This window comes from Mercenaria mercenaria, chromosome 5 (genome assembly GCF_021730395.1).
Source record: "Mercenaria mercenaria strain notata chromosome 5, MADL_Memer_1, whole genome shotgun sequence".
NCBI lineage: Eukaryota > Metazoa > Mollusca > Bivalvia > Venerida > Veneridae > Mercenaria > Mercenaria mercenaria.
The window spans coordinates 95,128,436-95,148,443 of NC_069365.1; the positions used below are offsets into that span (position 1 = coordinate 95,128,436).

Below are 20,008 nucleotides of genomic sequence, written 5' to 3' on the forward strand. Positions count from 1 at the left end.
GCTGGATAATATATGATAATATTCACTTTTGATCTTTCTTGCATATTTCTTATTCAGTATATAAACTATAGGTGTTAACATGGTTTATGAGGGTTCGGTGATTTTCAGCATACAGTACGTGAATAATTTACATGTGAGCAAACGGTGATAAATACCGTTTCTTGTGGTTTTACATGCAGCAGAGTGTATCAAGTCACTTGTGGATTTAATATTTTGTGATGTTTTCATTTATTTCTAATAGTTTAATAAAGTAAATATGCTAGGGTGATATAGTTTCTGAATCAAGAAATTAACTGTTGACTACACTTTAAACGATTTAATGTACAAATATAAAAGTCACCGGTGGATTAACAGTTTACTCGGCAGTTTAATGTAAGCTTTTTATTTCATTTCAATGCATGTACTTTCTTACATATAGCCACAGTAATACATGCGATATCTAACCGACTAACCGTCTTTGTTTCACTCTTTGCCGCAACTTGAATCTAATTAACAAACAGATTGTATAATAGTTAAGGTGGTCTGTTACTACAAAACAATAATACACTCATTGTTATGACATAACGTGTTTCAGACTATTTTTAGTATCAAAATATCTTAAAGCGTTGCTAAAATGTGAAATATTGGTTTTGAATCATAAAGAAAATCTGTTATTTACATACATGGGAATTTATTTAATCAGTGAGTCACGCATTTATATCCAGTATAAAAACGTGTCACTTCATGTCTTTAATTGGATGAAACTGTCACCACAGATAACACATAATGGCGAACGTTAATAACATAAGTGGGTGGATAGTAAATATAAGTTTAAATAATCTACCATTGGAATATATGACAAGAAGAGAAACAATGCTTTTATTAGTTCTATACATCAATTTTTAATGTTTATTACTTTATACCACGTATTGATTGACATTCACTGTCACGGGACTTATTTCTCTCTATTTACCATGAAGGTAGATGTTGAAATACAAAATTATTGACGAATAAAACCATTTTTGTCTTGGATATTCTTTAGGAGACGAGTATCGTTTTTATGAATTGTGTCGACAGAATCATTAATAAGAATGCAGTACCTATATCATTAATTCATCATACTGTATTTATTTTGCTACCCTGCAGACAGGCTGGAATACTTGACTCAGATTGTTTTCTAATATACATTTAGCAAACTCCCTGCCAATATCTTTACAATCAAAAAAAAAAAAAAAAATAGAAACCACATGTTGTATACCCACACTAAAATTTTAAACAGTATCAAATTCTCAAACTGTTCACGGCGTCATAATGAAAAGTTATACGCTGACTGGCAAAGTTTATTCATGTAACTCACTTCTGTTTCTTTGATTTATTGCATATGCTTTTGATAATTATTTTTAGTTTAACTGTTCAGAAAGATTCTACATAAAATTATATGTATTTTCTTGCAAAAGTTGTAAAGGCCATTAAGAGTTTGTATATTTTAAATGTTATTTGATGTCATGGTCAGTTTTATGAGTACCTTCTGTTTACATTTTGTGGTATTAAACTTGATTGACCTATACTTTAACTTGTTAACAGATAATTCTACTGTCACTTATAATAACCTTAGTGCAGCGTCACAAACTTTCGTGTGTCATAAATTCATGTCGGATAATTTATCTCTACTATTAAATACAATGAGTAAATCTTTTGACCACGACACTTAAAATACATTTTAGTCCTTGAATCAAGGACAATCTATTTCAAAAGAATTAATACGATTTAATGTTCCTTATTTAAAATAAAATGCGGGGCGAATTTACTTCAATACTGTATTCTAAGTTAAGGTAAAATTAGCATTTCCATCTGCAGACTATTAAACTGCCCTAGCACTGATGTGATCAAGATCAGCCACCGAACGATGTTGATGTGACATTTTCAAGCGTTACTATAATTGTTTCTAGAAACAAAGGGTTGCTTTTGGGACCATTTCAAGTCGCGTGCCATTACACTGTAGAAAATATAGGTAGCTTCAAGCAGCTGGAAAGTGACAGAATATTGATCGATTTATCAGTGGACATAGACAATGAGCAAGTATTTGGTCAGATGATCAAATAGAATACTTTGAGATTTTCAAACAACCTGCCTTCATGATACCACTAACCACTGTCATATCTGCATAAAGGTATTCATGGTGTATATTTTGAAAGTACTGTTTGTCGTCCATAGTATTCTTCTATGATAAAAGAAATTTAAGAAATTAATACAACCTTCAGTCTCGGAATGTATATCAATAACTTACAGCAACCTAATTCAGAAGGGTTCAAAGCGGGTATTTCTAGGTTGATAACTGAAACGATCACAATGTACTCGAGGCCAAAACATTAACTCTAGACCCAATGCATCCTAATTATCCCTTTTACTTTTGACAATGAGTGTACACTCATGGCAACTCAGCAGGCACATGATTTGTAAGAGAACAATAGAAATAGCTGATCTTATAGAAACAAAGACCATAATAGCAGGGTGATGTTGCTAGAGAGGGATTTCAGTCTAGTTCTACTGGTATTGATCTCTTATCGTATGTATCTTTCTACAATCATATGTTTTTTGAGAGAGGAGGATGACATGAAAACATATAATGAAATATAAATATATTATATCAAATGCTATGTCATGAACAGTTTTGAATCCAAAGCGATGGGGTCAAGTGATTCAGAGTCAGCGACCCTCACCCCTTGGCCATGTAAGCCCAATTAGATTATCAAATCAAATCAAATTAGACACAGTAAATGTTATGGCGATTTGATTGTATTGTATCTAATGATGGGAAGTTATTTTCTAGGGCGATTTCTGATAAGAACATAATTGTTCTGTACTGTAAACATCGTACAAAAGAATACAAAACTTTAATCTATAAAGTTTATGCCCAACCCAGGATGTCGCTGGTGCAAACCCTGTCCTAATATACAGCAACACCTGCTGGTCTGGTTCCAAGGTTTTACAACTGACTGTGTTTGGAGACCATCTTACAATGTCAAAATTTGTCTATGTATGACCATGTTTATGAAATTGACCATTAACATTGTTGAGTTCTTTAGAAAACTGGCTGCCAACCTCTAGTTTTATATCCGCGGAAATAAGAGATTTCTTCCAGAAAAGCCAACAAGTTATCGATGATCTTCTAGATCGAAATAGGTACTTGGATAAATAATCGTGCTCTTATCATAAGAAATTTGGTATTTTTGCTTTTAACGAGTTATAGTAAATTGTTAACCGAATATACTGGGTTATTGCAGTCTTATCTTTGCTGGATAAATAATATGAAAATAATCACTTATAGAGTGTTTTTTGTATAACCTGTTATTTTCAATATTGTATATGTAGGTTCGTTGATTTGCAACATTACGTGAAAACTTTACAAATGAGAAAAGTGATGTGCGGTAGGATATTGGTTTATATACAGTCGCGTGTGGATTTAATATCTTGTGATTTCATTTCAGTTTACGAACTTTCGAAAAAGTGAGCTTGCTAGGACGATATAGAGTATATATCTAAAAGTCGTTTGTGGGTTAAATTTTTCTGGACACTTTAATGTAAGTTTTCGCTTTTAAAATACTTTCACACAGATACATAGCAGTAGTGCTACATTAAATGTTAACAAGAAATATCTTTAAAACTGATGGTCGGCGAATTGTAATAAGGAAAGAAGTTTATGAATTTTTCATCTAACATTCATCTTTCATCTAACATTTTTTTCAAATTGCAAAACTAAACACCGCACTTTAACAATTTAAATGGTTCTCTTTTAATTTTTCGCAAAGGTTTCGTAGGGTTGCAATTTTGTTTCGTTTATCCTTAGACGAATAATTACAGCAGTAGTTTGATGAAGATTAATGAAGCGGTTCATGAGAAGAGGTCATTAAACGTGTTTATATTTTTAGCTTAATTGGTCACTATCCACATTTGTAGCAAAATAGCAGGAGAACTTACGATATTGTTACACATCGAGTTTGATAAAAATCCATTGCATTTTAGTGGTTAATGCGAAGAAAGGCATATCTACTTTTAGCTATAGTGGTCCCTTATAGGGCCCAAGTTCCTAAATAAATAAATTTGGAAGAGGACCCTATAATGATGCCTTATAAAGATGCTACAAATCAAGTTTGATTAGAATACATGAGAAAAAAATCAATTAAAGGATTTTTTTATTTATTATTTTTATTTATTTCTAAAATAGGCCAACTGATCCCGCTTTAACAAATGCATATTCGCTATTAAGAATCTTTGGACAATGACGTCACACCTATAAAAAGTGAAGGTCAAGTAAAACATACAAATGTAATTATTTCAATATTTCTGTTTCATAAACAAAGTTTGACCGTAGTCATATCACATAGATAAACTGTATGCAGCGTACCTTCATTTCAGTGTAATGAGATTCAGTCATTATATAGCATATATATAATAAAACAGATTTCAACTGAGTTCAATATTTGCATACCATACTAAAGAAAAATATTCATATATAATAAATCTGTTAAATAATTTATAAATAATATATCAAAGCAAACAAGTACTCATTTTAATATGCAATCTGAATAAGTCACAAAAGCAAGAAACCTTTTCATATACAGACGACAATTGTAACAAGGAAAATCTTTTAAAAAGCACTTCTCTACATAAAAGACTCTTACCACACCCTTACTCATGTGATACGCAGACCGTATTCAGCTCTTTCTTTAATTTGATATATGTTGGTATTTGAACAGGTTTTTATCATATTTATTAAACTTACTTATCTTTTTGCGATATATCAATATTCTTGCTAAATATACTGAGCCAAAGTTAGCTTTAAAACTGTGAACAGCGTCGTTTAAGATAAACGCTTTGTCTACATTTCACTCAGCGTAGCACAATCAACAGAGTGAAAGAAATTGACACTCTCGTCCAGTCAGGCAGAGTGTTGCATAAATCTTTCATTTTGATAAATTATCTATAATGCGTTATCAAGTAGTTTGATTTGCAAACTGAAGTCACGTGGCATAGGTAACGAAGACGAATTTAGACGGCGTTCGCCGAAAAAAGTAACATTTGCTAAGGTAAGATTTACGCCGCTTGTATCCATGAGTGCCCAACGTCTGTGCCTATGGCTAATTACCAGCCGTTTTTGCAACATACTAGGTTTCTTACTATTAAATTATCACTGTAAAATAAAAATTGATTAATAATGTAATATTTACTGAAACACGTACCGAAATCTACATGCTCAAATCAAATGCATGATAGAAAAAACTCTTTGTTTCATTACTGAACGCTACATGTCAAATTGCTTTTCTTATGTTACATTCAAAACAGTTAAAAGTATTTGACGTAACGAGCGTAAACATGCATACTTCTAATTGTTTAATTAAAAAATCATTGGTAACATACATGGCAATTGTTTTATCAATGAGGCAGGCACGTATAACCATGTCCTTAATTGGATGTAAAGTGGCTTTGCAAACTTATATGTATTTATAGTCACCAAAGTAACCCCTCCAGAAGACTTTTCGTTTTAGTTATATTAGTGGTAGGACAGTGCAAGATACAGGAAACGCGCCAATTCAGGACAGGAGGACAGAAACTTCCCTTGTTCTTAAGCCTACCCATACACGGGACTCTTTAATATCCTAATGTTAATAGTCTTTTTTGGAGGAGTGGAGGAGTGTGCATGGGTGTGTGGGTGGGGGGGGGGGGAGGGTGAATAGGGGCTCAATATAATGACCGCTGTTTTTGCAGTTAGACAGTCTTACGTCCGCTCTGATAACTTTATGACTGCACAACTATTTATCTCTCAATCTTACTATTTACGTCAGGTTTTATTCAGCAAATGCTATATATTGAATGTCTCATTACCTGTAATTTGATAATATGATCCAAGGTCATGTATTTACCATCTTCACGCATTTTGCACAACAGCTTATACATGGATACTGCAAGGTAAATAACAAATAAACTTCATTTTGCATGCAGTTTTCAGTTATGCAGTATAGACGATATTTAGCAAGTAATCAAGGCCTTCGAGTTGTTTATCGTCTGATTTACCACAGTTCAGAGTTCAGATGCGTAGGAATTGAACCTCTGGGCGTTAGCCCGAGTGGTTAAATACTGAAGCATCAGAACGATGAACCGTGGTAAATTAGACAATAAATAACAAGAAGGCCTTGATTGTTTTCATTCTGATATGCTCATTGATATATTTTAATAGATATTATACTGGACTTCGTTTACGCGAGGAGTAATATATCGAACGTCATGCGGCAATATGACGTAATAATTGACGTCATAATGCTCTCTTACCGGTCCGTGTTTATCGCAGAATATATAGAACTTGATTTTCTTCTTTGTTTAATTAACTTGAAATCAAGTCGAGCCATGTTAGAATCAATGTTAACGTAACGTTAATGAAGTACTTCCAACAAAAAGCCTCTGTTGCGATAACACATGCATATAACTATGATTTGAAAATAAAATAACGCATCATTGCTGATTCATTTATTGAAAAAAATATTTGCGATGTAAAGTAATATAATAAATCGAATAGAAAAATATTTAAGTGACAACAGTCAGCAGTATCTTTCTAAAGATGTAAATGATAATGCATGTGATACAGTTCCAATAATGTTATATATCAAGTCTTAGTAATACAGATGTAATGTTGTCAAAATGAAATTGAGGACTGTAATACATTTCAAGTGATGGGCAATAGACAGATTTACAACTGCATAAAATGTCGTAGAATACTATTTTGTAGAAAGTTTCTGCTGTGTTCAATACAGGCTGCTATTGTACAATCTGTCTGAAATCTGCATAGTTTCAACACAATATTACGTTTAATATTCTATCGCTCTAATACCAGCGGATACATGACAAGACTTTAATTAGTTATAAGTATGAAATTTTCATGGTTATTACTTTAATTAAGTCTGGTATTGATTGAAAATCATAGCCTGAAAAGTATTTTTTTTTATTGAAATGATATGTCATGGGACTTCTTTTGTCACCAGCTACCGTGAAAGTAAATGTTGAAATACTATATTATTAATATTATTAATGAATAAAACACAGATTTGTCTGCCAGAGTCACAATGTATGGAATCCTTTAGGAGACAAGTATCATTTCATTTTAATTGTGTCGACACAATTATGAATAGAACGCTGCACCAACATCAATCACTCCTCATTCTCTAATTATGATGTTAATTTCCAGAGAGACTCAGACTGTTCCTCCTTGCTATATCTATAACGTGAAAACTTGGACTTCGAATATACATGTAATATTTCCGCACTAAATTTCTTAACGATATCAAAAGACGTTATGTACCTTAGTTGATTAGAAAATGTTTTCTATGATAAAGTGTTTTATACCAACTGACAAAGTTTCTTCATGTAATTCGTATTGTTTTCTACATTTAATTTATTGCGCATGCTTTTGATAGTTTACTTTGGTTTAATTGTTGCTGGGGGCGTGTGCAGTGTTGCATTTACCATTTCTGCTCATCAACAGACTCAATCAAACCGAGTCTGCAATTTTCACTGCTTGCCATGTTCTCGGTGCTTCCGAGGGATCTACTTTTCAGACTTTATTAATTGTTTAGTAAGAACGTACATAGCATTATATGTACATTCTTGTAGTAGTTGTAAAGACCATAAAGAGTTGTAAAAAGTAAATGTTAATTAGTGTCACGGTCATTTTTATTAGGTTTTTCATGTAAAGTTTGTGGCATTGAACTCGGTTAACCAGTACCTTAACCTTGAGCCGTTAAACAGATATAGTTCTTCGGTCACAAAAAATAATCCTAGTTGTCGCGTGATAATCGGCCCGCGTGTCGGATAATTTGTCTTCACTCGAAAGTATTATTAATCTTAACTTAGTCCAGTAAACTTTGAACTACAACAGACAAAATAATTTATTTCTTGAAATAAAGACAATTCATTAAAAAAAACAAACAAACGGCTTAATTCTTCTGAAATGAAGGATAAATTTTCTGGTAAAAACGCAAAAAGGAACAAATTTACTTCAGTAATATTTTCTAAATTTAGGTAAAAAATAGCATTTATTTATGCAGTAGTTGCCGAACAGCACTGTTAGAAAAATGTTATTTTTACTATTAAACAGAGGTAGTTGCTCTTGGGAAATGTATAAGTAAGAAATCTGTTTCAGTACAAAGCCATTATATGGAGACATTTGCCTTTTAGTAATGTAGTTTCCGGCGATCGTACTGTTACGGTCTACAGAAATTAAAAACAAAAATATTCGTCTGCCTTAAAAGTATGACCCCAGTTTACACACATATACTGTAATAGTAATTGTTAATATTTTTCAGACTTATGATAAATGTAAGGTAAATATTAAGCAAACAAGACTGACTTTGCTACATTTGAAAGGATTAACAGAAGCTTTGAGTGATTCGACTACCCAGTGATGTTTTGTCATTGACAGTTTCATTACTTGTACGTCTGTAGTTTTGCCCATATGTTTATTTGTATATATGTGCACAGTTTGAGAAGACTGCGTTCCTGGAGTGTAGTTTCCAAGATGGATATTTATCCTTGCTTTTCATATTAGGTTAAAGGCAAGAATAATACATTTGAAAAAAGTCAGATAGCTTCATGTAGCTAGCAAGTGATAGGACAGAATATTTATTGATATATCTCTATAAACACAGTTTGGGCTTAAATAACTGTCAAGAATTTGCTGAAATAACAATGATAAATACTTTTAGATTTTTAGACAAACTACCTCAGTTATATCAATAAACACTCTTATGTTTGCGTGGAAGTCTTCTTGATGTAGATTTAGAAAATAGTGGCGAACTCTATAGTGTAAGTCAACGGTAACAAAAAAAATTAAATAGACATTCAGTGTTATAACGCACATCAGTAATTTAAATAATAACATCAGCATGAAGATGCTGTAGAAACATAGACAGCAACCAGACCAAATAATAGTAGACCCTGTTTAAATAAATCTGCCCATGAGAGGTCATGAAATTTATAACACCTCTCATGTCCCAATTAGAACATATTTTATAAACTATTGGTGCAAATATGGAGTTTGTAGTTTCGGTCGTTTACAAGAAAACTTGCACACATACAGATACCTACATGTCTTAATTCAGGGCATACGCATTAGCTGCAAAAACTAGTAGACAAAAGTCTTTGTTTCACTAATTGACGCAAAGAGCTACTTTACAAACATGTAATGCGAAACAAAAAATATCATAAACACATATTTTAAGTAGCTTTGTTTTTAATGTCAGTAGAATAGACTACAATCGACCGGAAGTCCGTTTTTCAGTTTTGTTTTGAAGTATATTACTGGTTGTATAATATCAGCGGAAATACGGCAACATGAGGCACAGTTCATTTATTAGTTATAAGCACTTTATGATTATTTGTTTGTATTAATAATTTAAAAGCGTATTGATTGGAATCACAGCATACTAAAAATAAGATATCATGGGAATAATTTCTGTCTTGGTATAGTGTACGTTGATTTTTACACATTTTTGCCTTGTAATGATGAAGTCTATGCAAAAATAAGTTTGCAATTAAACACTCGACCTAATGCTTAAACTTGAGCTTACATGAAAGCCATTTCATCATAAATATTTACAGCAATTGATCCGAAATGTATGATTTCTTGCTCACATTCTCGTGACCTCTTGTGCACAATTTTCAGGGAAGTGTTTATAGCCTAGACAAAACGATATTGTGCTGTATGGTAAAACAGACAGAAAGAAACTAATGAGATATACAACCCATTATGTCAATATTTGTTTTGTTACGCTCTTAAGCGGTCTAAAATCAAATCATTTAGGGAATTCAGAGCGAATGATTCAACATTGCCAACAGAAACATCCACTATATTCATATTCAAGATCAAGATTTTATTCTTAGTAAATAAGATTCGATGTTCATGTAGATATCTAGTAGTATTTTTGTTTAATTCAAATTAAGTAAAAAGTTAAAAAAACACCATATTTATTATTATTATTATTATTATTATACCATATTTGTATAGCACTCTTTCATACAAAAGAATATACGTTCAAAAGTGCTTAACATAGAATGAACATACATGCACAATAGATAATTACAAAATAAAACAATGATACGGATAAGATGCGTGTTTAAAACATTAAATAATAGTTAAAATGATTAAATGCTAAACACAGTTTACTACATGAAAGTTAAACAATATCACACTTGCAATATATCTATGCATATGACTACGAATAACACAGTTTGTCTGGTTAAACACAAATTACATCTAAAACAGTTTACACAGAAAACAACACTGTGTTTAAAATACGATTCATAACGAGATTAAGAAAAGAATTTAGATTGATAAGCTGACAAATTCACAGTCGAACTATCACATGCATGTGCATGGTCACTGTCCATAGTATTTTACAAATAAATGTGTTTTTAATGATTTTTTGAATAATAAGAGTGTTCCATTGTTTCTTATGTCATTAGGTAGAGCATTCCACAGTCTTGGTGCAGCATGTCGGAAACTTCTATCAACGTATTTTACAGTACGTGATTTTTGCACAACAAGTAAATTTGAATTTTGTGATATTAAATTTCTTGAAGGTCTGTATATATCAAGCATGTCCTTGATGTATTTAGGGGCATGATCTTGAAGAGCTTTATAGGTGTGGGTTAGGATCTTAAACTCCACCCTGTGTTTACATGTTTGTTTTCTACTGTACATGTCAGTTTTCATGTCATATTAAATTTGGTCTTACCGATATACTAGGGAGAATAGTCAGTCTAGTTCTGTTGGATAAGCACACTGTAAAATGTCGGTGTATCTTTCTACAATCACATGTTCTTTGAAAGAGAGGGACATAACCTATAAAAGCACAAGAGCATATGAAGCGAACCTCACCGCTTAGTCATGTAAGCCCCAATTTGATTATCAAATCAAATTAAACACAGTAAATGTTATGGCGATTTGATCGTATTTTTTCTAATGATGGAAAGTTATTTTCTAGGGCGATTTCTGATAAGAATATAATTGATCTGTACTGTAAACATCGTACAGGAAAATACAAGTTGTGTAATCTTTAAAGTTTATGCTCACCCAAACAATGCCGCTAGTACAAACCCTTTCATAGTATTTAGCAACACTTGCAAAGTTATACAAATGAATGTTTAGACACCATCAAAATGTAAAAATGTCTATTTGACCAGTTCTTTAGGAAACTGGTTGCCAGCCTGTAGTTTTATATCCGCGGAGATAAGAGACTTTTTCCTAGAAAAGCCTAGTCGTCTTCTAAATCGAAATATGTACTTAAATAAATAAAATAATTGTTAAAATGTCAAATTTGGACGACATTATATAAAATTTGTCTGTTAATGTTTACTGTTTTCTCCTCCAAGGACATGATTCAACAAGATAACAACATGAAACTGAGCCTTCTTTATTTCTGTAAATCATTGCATATTCGGATAAACTCAACTTACATGATATTATAAATTAATTAACAAGTTCGCTCCTTAATTTAAATCAAAAGAACGAAATAAAAACTTCATTATATGCCTTGTCTGATGTCATGTTTCTTTGCCATACCGAATAATAACATCCAATTTCTCGCTTGAACTGAATGATACTCGTATACAATCAAAGAATGCAACATCCACACACGTGGAAGTTTGGTATCTTTGCCTTTTGCAAGTTATAGTAAATGGTTCACCGAATATATTGGGTCATTCTAGCCTTATCTTTTCTGGATTGATAAAATAAAAATTCACTTTTGGATTTTGAATTTTGTTGTTGATTTCCAAGTTAGTATACATTTGGTATAAACCTGTTGATGTATTTATCGTGTATGTAGGTTAACTGATTTGCAACATTACGCGAATAAATTACAGGTGAGCAGTTTGACGAGTGGCAGGATATCAGTATATATACAGTCGCATGTGGATTGAATACTTTGTGATTTTCATTTCATTTTACGAACTTTTAAAGACATGCCTTGACGAGCTCCTTCCGGCTTTGACAAAAATCATCAACACATCACTGGAAACCGCGTATGTTCCAAAAGAATTTAAAAAGTCTCACGCTAGACCTCTTTTGAAAAAACAGGCCTTGATTCCAATAAACTAAAGAACAACAGGTCTGTTTCAAACCTGACTTTTGTTGCAAAAGTAGTGGAAAAAGTAGTGGATAAACGCATTGAGTGCCACCTGACTTCGAAGAACCTACATGAACAGCAACAGTCTGCATACAGAAATCATCACTCGACAGAAACTGCATTTCTCAAAGTTCAAAATGACATTCCTCTATCCCTGGATCAAAACGAAATCATAATCTTGGTAATGTTTGACTTATCAGCTACGTTTGATATTATCGGCCATGAAACGTTGCTTAAACGCTTGAAAAAGGACTTCGGGATCATTGGCAAACCACTACAGTGGATGTAGTCTCACTACAGTCTCAGTAAATGGCGAACTATCTACTCCAGTCCATATAGAATACAGTGTACAACAATGATCTGTCCTAGGACTGAAAAACTACATCATGTACACAAAACCCGTTGGTTCAATCTGCAGAAGCCATGGACTGAATCATTACTTTTATGCCAATGACTCACAACTATACTTATAGTTTAAGCCAAAAAATATTTCCCACCAACACGAAGCCCCATCTCGGATTGAAATCTGTCTCAACGACATAGTCTCTTGGATGCATCAGAACATGCTGAAGCTCAATACTGAAAAAACTGAGGTCATTTTGTTTCACACAAAAATACCCGAAGATATCTGTGTGAAAGTAGGGCCCTCTCAGATCAAACCATCAATTTGTGTGAAGAATTTAGGTGCTAGAATGGATTCAAACATGGTCATGACACAGCATGTTAACACTCTCTGTAGAGCTAGTTACGCACAACTTCGGCAAATTAGCCACATGAAGCAATACATCACAGCTGATGCTACCAAGTCTCTCTTTGAACTCTCTGGTTACTAGTACATCGAAAGCAGATCACTGTAATTTGCTGCTGTATAGAATCTCCAAAGACTCACTGCAAAAACTTCAATGTGTACAAAACACAGCGGCCCGCATCATAACCAGGACTCCAAGATACGAACACATCACGCCGATCTTGAAGGAGTTGCATTGGCTTCCGGTTCAGTACCGCATTAAGTTCAAAATCTTGACTATTACATACAAAGCCATGCACAATGATTCTCCTAAGTACATTGTCGATATGCTGGACATAAACAAGCCTCGTAGAGACTTAAGGTCGGCAAATGGCCCGGTGTCTTTGATTGTACCGAGGAATCGAACAGTAAAGTATGGTGACAGATGTTTCAAGTATGCAGCTTCAAAGCTTTGGAATGCCCTCCCAGTAAGCATCAGAGATTCCAGCTTTTTGAAAACGCATCTCTTTCACATATGCTATAAATAAATAACAAAATCTGAAATACTATTGAAAATGGCGTTAAACCAAAAACCATGAAAGGTTTGTGTTGAGAAAGGGACTGGTTTCGTAATGTAATTTAACATTGAACATAATGTTTTAATTACTATTCATTTTAATCTTTTACCAATATATTTTCATGTATGTATGTGTTGTGTTTATGTTTTTGTAAAGCACTTTTGAACGTAGCCTACATATTTTGTATGAAAAGAGTGCTATATAAGTGTGGTATAATAATAATAATAACTTTCGAAAAGTTAAATTTGCCAGGACGATCTATGGTACATATCTAGAAGCCGTTTGTGGATTAATATTTTACTCGACACTTTAACGTAAGTTTTCATTTTTAAAGTACTCTCACACAGGTACATAGTGGTAGTACTATACTACGGGTTAAAAAATGTATAAGATTTACACCGATCGTATCCATATGTGCACAGCGTCTGTGGCTATGGCTAATTAACATATTATTTACTTATAAATGTAAAATAAAACTGATTAATGCATATTTTCCTTAAATGTATTAGTTTGTAACTATTTACAGAGAGACGTACCGAGATCTACATGTTTAAATCAAATGCATGCTCAATACCAACAATAGAAAAAAACTTTTTGTTTCACTACTGAACGCTACTTATCAAGTTGGGGTTCTTCTGTTACATGCAAAAGAGTTAATAGTTATTGAATAAACGAGCTTAAACATACACACATCTAATTGTTTAATGATAAATATATTTACGCATGGCAAAAACTTGGCACATTGTTTAATCAACGAGTCACGTTTATGTAAGTTGCTTAAAAAAAGGAAGAATATCCAACAGAGAAAGCCACGTTCAAAAAGCGTAACCTTCCCAAAGACACACACGAACAACTCTTGCACACCATACACAAACATGAACACAAACATGAACACAAAAGGACAAAACAAACAAATACAGGAACACAGTGGGGCACCGCCTTGGAACGGTCAAACCTTTAACTGGATGTAAAATGGCTTTAGTTGTTTGTTTGTAAACTATTTATATCCGCCATCTGTAAAACATAGCGGCTACCACTCCTGATGATTTTAGTAATATAAGTATGCAGTTTTCATGGCCCCAATTTTACAAAAAAAATAACCTTAAGTAATTACTTAGTTAAGTCTGTTATTTTAAGATCATGCTATCGCTTAAGCTATTGTTATTTAATGTTGATTTTTTTCTATACCAATGTATTTATAGCTAAATTAAACTATGGTTAATAGTATTTATCTGCAGTACTTATTTCAGTCACGCAAATATGATATTTCTATTTAAGCACGATATAACGAACTTAAGTATTTGCTTAAGTATATTTCTTATTTTTATACTTCATTTTCTGTAAAATTTAGAATTGTTGTACTTTGATCTATGAAGTAGTTATGCACTGGTCTGATATATATGAAAAGTCAAAATTGAAGACGCATAAAGGGCAAAAACAAGCATTTGAAATAACAGACTAAGCTAAGCAATAACTAAGTGTTTTTGTGAAACTGGGGCCTGGTTCTTAAGCATACCATGTGTAAAGCACCCGTACACGGGACTCTTATACTAACGTTTATAGTTTTTAGGAGGAGCTAGATAATGGGGAATGTGTATGTGGGGGTGGTACCGTAACTGTGTTTGGAGAAATTCAGAAAATGACAAAATTTGTCTATGTATGACCAGATTCAAGAAATTGACCATTAACGTGGTTGAATTCTTTAGACGACTGGTTTTATATCCGCGGAGATATGAGACTTTCTACGAGAAAAGCCGACAAGTAATCGATGATCTTCTAGATCGAAATAGGTACTTGGATAAATAATCGTGCTCTTATCACAATAAATTTGGTATCTTTGCTTTTAACAAGTTATGATAAATTGTTAACAGAATATATTGGGTTATTGCAGTTTTATCTTTGCTGGATAAATAATATAAAAATAATCACTTATAGAGTTTGAATTTTTTTGCAGATTGCCCAGTTAGTATACATTTTGTATAACCCGTTCATTTATATATTGTGTTTGTAAGTTCACTGATTTGCAACATTACGTGAATACTTTACAAATGAGAAAAGTGATGTGTGGTAGGATATTGGTTTATATACAGTGGCGTGTGGATTGCATATTTTGTGACTTTTCATTTCAGTTAAAGTGAGCTTGCTAGGACGATATAGACTATATATCTAGAAGTTGTTTGTGGATTAATATTTACTCGACACTTCAATGTAAGTTTACATTTTTAAAATACTCTCACACAGTAGTACAACATAAAGATTAAAAAAGTAACATTTGCTAAGGTAAGATTTACGCCGATCGTATACGTGGATATATGCACAGCGTATGGCTACGGCTCATTACCAGCCGTTTTTACATCATATTAGGTTTCATACTATTTAGTTATGAATGTATAATAAAAGTGATTAATGCCTATTTTCTGTTAATGTATTAGATTGTAAATATTTATAAAGAGACGTACCGAGATCTACATGTTTAAATCAAATGCATGTTCAATTCTCCAAAAATGATAGAAAAACCCCTCTTTGTTTCACTACTGAATGCTACTTATCAAGTAGCTTTTCTTCTGTTACATGCAAAACAGTAAAACGTTATTGATGTAACGAGCTTAAACATACTTCTAATTGTTCAAATGTCAAATATCAAATAATGTATGCACGCATTGCCAAACATCCGAGTCCTAAAAGATCCGTAAATAACATACATAGCAATTTGTTTAATTAATTATGAGTGACGCAGGTTTATGTCCACCAAAAAACGTAAGTCACCTTATGTCTTTAACTGGGTGTAAAATGGCTGTATTTGTTTGTTTGTAGACTAATACCGCCGATAGCCCATTAGCCTATGATTAGTGCATGCCCCCCCCCCCCCCACCCCCGCCCCAAATGACTTTTAGTAATGCAAGTGTAAGGACTCTTATACCAACATTAATAATATAACGACCGCTGATTTCCTAGTTACAGTGTTACGTCCACTCTTATAACTTTATGACTGTACAACTATTTAGCTCTCAACCGTACTCTTCTTCACGTCAGACATTATTCAGCAAATGACATATATTGCATGTCTCATTATGATCCAAGGTCATGTATTTTCACACATTTTTCACAACAGCTGGATACTGTACGGTAAATAACAAATATACTTCATTTTGCATGCAGTTTTCAGATATGCAGTATAGACGAAATTCAATGTTAACCTATGGCGATAACACATGCATATAACTATAATTTGAAAATGACTTGTGATGTCAAGCAGTACATGTATGATAAATACAAATAGAAAAAATGTCGCGACAGTCAGCAACACTAATACCTTTCTAAAGGTGTAAATGATATGGCATGTGATAAGTTCCAGCGATGTCATATATCAAGTCTTATTGGCTCAGAGATGAAATTCAGGACTGTTATACTTACAACTGCATAAAATGTCGTCGAATATTATTCTACAGTGCGCAGTAAGGCTCCTCTTGTACATTCTGTCTGAAAACTTTAATTAGTTATATGCATGAAATTTCCATGGCTTTTATTTTATTTCTGGTATTGATTGAAAATCATAGCTTCGAATTAATATGTTATGTTGAAATGATATGCCATCGGACTATTCGTCACTAGTTTTACCACGAAACTCAATATTGAAATAATAAATCATTAATAAATAAAACACAGTTTCACAATGCATGAAATCCTTTAGGAGGCGAGAATCATTTCATTTTAATTGTGCCGAAACAATTATGAATAAAACGTTATACCAATATCAGTCATTCCTCATACTCAATTATGATGCTTAATTCCAGAGAGATTCAGATTGTTCTTTGATACCTCGAACTCCTTGCTATACATGCATATATAACGTGAAAACTTGGACTCCGAATCTACATGTAATATTTTCGGAGTAAAATTCTTAACGACATCGAAAGACGTCACATCAGTTGATTAGAAAATGTTTTCTATGGAAAAGTGTTTTATACCAACCAAGTTTCTTCATATAATTCGTATTGTTTTCTACCTTTAATTTATTGCGCATGCTTTTGATAGTTTAGTTTGGTTTAATTGTTTAGTAAGAACGTACATGTAATTATAAGTACGTTCTTGTAAAAGTTCTATATTGTAGTTGTAAAGACCATTAAACGTTGTAAATAGTAGTGTCACGGTCAGTTTTATTAGTTTCTCAAATCAAATTAGTCTTATTAGTTTCTTCTTCATGTAAAGTTTGTGGCATTGAACTCGGTTAACCTGTACCTTAACCTTCAACTCGTTAAACAGATACAGTTCTTCTGTCACAAAGTATAATCCTAGTTGTCTCGTGATAATCGGCGCGTGTGTCGGATAATTTGTCATATAAATCTAAACAATACCTAATTGCTTTTGACTACTACAGGCAAAATAATTTATTTCTTGAAATAAGATTGATTTCAAACGAATTCAAACGTCATTATGTTCTTTAAATGAAAAATAGACTAACTTCAGTATTACTTTCTAAATTTAGGTAAAATTAGCATTTCTTTCTGCAGCGCCTAACAGCGCTGTTAAGAAGATTAAACAGAGGGTTTTGCTATTGCGAAATTGATAAGTAAGAAACCTGTCTCAATATAAAGCCTTTAAAATATATGGAGATATTTGCCCTTTAGAGATGTTGTTTTAGGAAATTGTATTGTTACCATCTACGGATTTTAAGCAAAATACACTTCGCATTTAATGTATAACACCAGTTTACACATATGCTGTATATTTTTCAGACCTATAACAATGTAGCTTAAATAGTAAGCAAACCAGACCGACTTTGCTGCAATCTAAAGGATTGACAGAACCTTTGACCGGTTCGGACTACCCAGTGGTGATGCTTTGCCATTGACCGTTCCTTTACTCATTAGTCTGTATTTTGTCTATATGTTTAAGAAGGTCAAGGTCATCTATATACAAATAGTTCGTAGGCCTTACCATAAAGTTTGTGGGTATTAACTAAATTTGATCATTACTGTGGGCTTTTGGACCTAATATGTTCTTTATTAAGGTTTTAAGTTCGAAGGTAATTTTAAGTCATATGAAGGTCAAGGACACTTATATTTTGGTCACTTTTTAGGTCTTGCCGTAATGATTGTTGAATGTGAGTATGAACTAAAATGGGTCATTCACGTGGGCTGTTGGCAAACTAGTTCGTACCCACGGACGGACAAATGGACAGTTCATTCACTATATGCCCGGGGGGCATAATTAATCGTCTTTGTTTCACTACTTACAAAACTGATAACATGCGAAACAGTAAAAGCAAATCATAACCACAAAGCTTTAAATTGTTTAATGTCAAATACTTCTATGCATTGCTAAAGATATAAGGTATTTGTTTTGAGGCATTGAACAAACCATACATATATAAATATGTATTTAAGTCAAACATGATCATATTTAACTATATACACATATACACAAAACGTTTACATTAAATTTAATAACCGTAACGCCTTTATTTCATGTAGACTATATGAAGTGCAAAATAACTCTTTCATCACGTCCCCCGAACTAATTTTCACCGTATGCTCTAGTTTGTTATCGTAAATTTCGCTGATATACAAGTACAATATAAATGTACCAGTAATGGGCGTGAAAGGTGTTGCACATTTCATTACATCTCATGGAAAGACTCAAACCAAGCCTGCTGTTATATTTTGCTTGGTTGTATTCTATGCATCCAAAGTATCTTCTTAAATAATTTTTTATGTAACATGTCTCTATCATAACGCATATACATATATTGTATCACGAATTAGTATGCTGTACTATAACAGTGAATACCGAGGCAGAAAATTATTATAAATATAAATAGTCAAAGTCTTTAATGTTTAATTGATGAAAACAGCTTTACTATTTTTCTAAAGATAAAATTATGTGATATGAAACGATTCCTAATCATGTTAGGTAACAGGTAGATTTACAACCGCGTACAGATACATTAAAATGCCACCGTGTTCATGATGTTCCATTATACAATATGCACGAGGATCTGTTTCAGTGCTGCTTTAATGGTTGAATAGTTAATATCAGCGGAAGTACGGCAATATGAGAAACAATTCATTTATTAGTTATAAGCACTTTATGATTATTTGTTTGTTTTTATTAATGCGTATTGATTGGAATCACAGCAAACAATAATTTTCAAAGTGAGATAAAATGTCAGGGGAATAATTTCTCACTCGGTGTCGTTACTTTGATTTTAATGAATTTTCATTGTGTAATGATTAATTCTAAAATAACTGTGTAATCCAATACCCATCATAACGCTTAAACTATAGTCTACACTAAAGCCATTCCATAATAAATATTTACAAGAATTGTTCTGAAATGTTATATTTCTCGCTTACAACCTCGTGATTTCTTGTGCACTATTTACAGTAAGTGTTTGTAGTCTAGACAAAAACGGTATTATGTTGCACGGTTTGTTTTATTACGCACTTAAGCAATCTAAAATCGAATCACTTAGAGAAGTTCAGAGCCGTTGGTTCAAAATTGCCGACCGTACAAAAGCGTCCATTAATCATATTCAAGATCAAGCT

At 32.8% G+C, this 20,008-nt stretch overlaps 1 protein-coding gene across 4 annotated transcripts in view; it reads left to right on the plus strand.

Moving 5' to 3' along the window:
* Positions 1-20,008, plus strand: part of LOC123558019 (phosphatidylinositol 3,4,5-trisphosphate 3-phosphatase TPTE2-like) — a 93,301-nt gene that overhangs the window by 11,704 nt on the left and 61,589 nt on the right. The window contains exon 1 of one of the 4 annotated variants that reach the window (XM_053544375.1): positions 110-372. The exons of 1 other annotated variant lie outside the window; for it this stretch is intronic. The gene's annotated coding sequence lies outside the window, so the exon portion shown is untranslated. Of the gene's footprint in view, positions 1-109; positions 373-3,458; positions 3,561-15,588; positions 15,669-20,008 lie in introns of those variants that run through there. 2 more of the 4 variants (XM_053544378.1, XM_053544377.1) reach the window with 2 other exon arrangements.